Here is a 2500-nt window from a genome sequence, read left to right on the forward strand (position 1 = left end):
AACGTAGGCTGTGCTTCGCCATGCGAATGCCAATGAACAACTGCGAAGGGCATTGAGCATGTACGTCCTACTGCCATCCGCATTACAGTGTATAGCTGCAAGGTGTTTCACATGAAGCGATACTCTGGGGACCGGGCAGTGCGAGTAGCAAACTATATTGCGGGGGTTGCAGTTAGGCAACACTACACTAATTTAACGCGTCGTATGACAATTACAGAGCAGGTTAAGGCCCAACGTGTGTTGGGTTAAGGCCCAACGTGTGTTGGGTTAAGGCCCAACGTGTGTTGGGTTAAGGCCCAACGTGTGTTGGGTTAAGGCCCAACGTGTGTTGGGTTAAGGCCCAACGTGTGTTGGGTTAAGGCCCAACGTGTGTTGGGTTAAGGCCCAACGTGTGTTGGGTTAAGGCCCAACGTGTGTTGGGTTAAGGCCCAACGTGTGTTGGGTTAAGGCCCAACGTGTGTTGGGTTAAGGCCCAACGTGTGTTGGGTTAAGGCCCAACGTGTGTTGGGTTAAGGCCCAACGTGTGTTGGGTTAAGGCCCAACGTGTGTTGGGTTAAGGCCCAACGTGTGTTGGGTTAAGGCCCAACGTGTGTTGGGTTAAGGCCCAACGTGTGTTGGGTTAAGGCCCAACGTGTGTTGGGTTAAGGCCCAACGTGTGTTGGGTTGAGGCGCAACATAGGTTAGGTTGAGGCGCAACATGGGTTAGGTTGAGGCGCAACATGGGTTAGGTTGAGGCGCAACATGGGTTAGGTTAAGGCGCAACATGGGTTAGGTTAAGGCGCAACATGGGTTAGGTTAAGGCGCAACATGGGTTAGGTTAAGGCGCAACATGGGTTAGGTTAAGGCGCAACATGGGTTAGGTTAAGGCGCAACATGGGTTAGGTTAAGGCGCAACATGGGTTAGGTTAAGGCGCAACATGGGTTAGGTTAAGGCGCAACATGGGTTAGGTTAAGGCGCAACATGGGTTAGGTTAAGGCGCAACATAGGTTAGGTTAAGGCGCAACATGGGTTAGGTTAAGGCGCAACATGGGTTAGGTTAAGGTACAATATGGGTTAGGTTAAGGTACAATATGGGTTAGGTTAAGGTACAATATGGGTTAGGTTAAGGCGCAACATAGGTTAGGTTAAGGCGCAACATAGGTTAGGTTAAGGCGCAACATAGGTTAGGTTAAGGCGCAACATAGGTTAGGTTAAGACACAACACGGGTTAGGTTAAGGTACAACACGGGTTAGGTTAAGGTACAACACGGGTTAGGTTAAGGTACAACACGGGTTAGGTTAAGGTACAACACGGGTTAGGTTAAGGTACAACACGGGTTAGGTTAAGGTACAACACGGGTTAGGTTAAGGTACAACACGGGTTAGGTTAAGGTACAACACGGGTTAGGTTAAGGCACAACACGGGTTAGGTTAAGGCACAATACGGGTTAGGTTAAGGCACAACACGGGTTAGGTTAAGGCACAACACGGGTTAGGTTAAGGCACAACACGGGTTAGGTTAAGGCACAATACGGGTTAGGTTAAGGCACAATACGGGTTAGGTTAAGGCACAATACGGGTTAGGTTAAGGCACAATACGGGTTAGGTTAAGGCACAATACGGGTTAGGTTAAGGCACAATACGGGTTAGGTTAAGGCACAATACGGGTTAGGTTAAGGCACAATACGGGTTAGGTTAAGGCACAATACGGGTTAGGTTAAGGCACAATACGGGTTAGGTTAAGGCACAATACGGGTTAGGTTAAGGCACAATACGGGTTAGGTTAAGGCACAATACGGGTTAGGTTAAGGCACAATACGGGTTAGGTTAAGGCACAATACGGGTTAGGTTAAGGCACAATACGGGTTAGGTTAAGGTACACATTGTTGTAAGGAAAGGTGTTTTGGGGGGGGGGGCCGGTTTGTTGATTGTGATTATCGTAAGTAAATGACTGCGGCATCATCTGATTTGGCACGTCAGGGTGCACCTTTGGCTCATGACAGGCGGCGCTCTGATTCCATGCTTGTGGCAGACCTGTGTCTTTCATTCCTGCCATTGTTTTTGTGGTGTGACAGGAGGCAGTATTGTGATGTTGGGTGCACCCCTGTGTAGGACATGTGTGGGTGTTGGTGGCTTAGCTGAGCAATGGTGGTTGTCGGAAGGGTGGGATATTCTGTTTTCCGAGTGGACCTCCCGGTCTGGTTATGATAGTGTGGATTGTCTAATGTGGCAGAGAGGATGCACTGGGTGTTGTTCCATGCTGGTGCTTACATATTGTCTGTGTGCCTGTTACAGGCAGAGAGTAGTGCGTGATAAGAGTGTCTGGCTGACGTGTGATTGTGAGCAGAGTCTTTCAGCATGTATACGGACAGTTGTATACATTATCTGTATTCTGATGGCTCTATCTATTACTAATCAGCGCCGTGTATACGTTTAATCCGGTTCCAGTCGAAACTATTGTATCTCTGTACATTAGTGACACGGCGAGCCCGCTATGTAGTTACTCGTCTCGGCAGCTTC

Source organism: Schistocerca americana, chromosome 3 (assembly GCF_021461395.2).
Source record: "Schistocerca americana isolate TAMUIC-IGC-003095 chromosome 3, iqSchAmer2.1, whole genome shotgun sequence".
Classification (NCBI taxonomy): domain Eukaryota; kingdom Metazoa; phylum Arthropoda; class Insecta; order Orthoptera; family Acrididae; genus Schistocerca; species Schistocerca americana.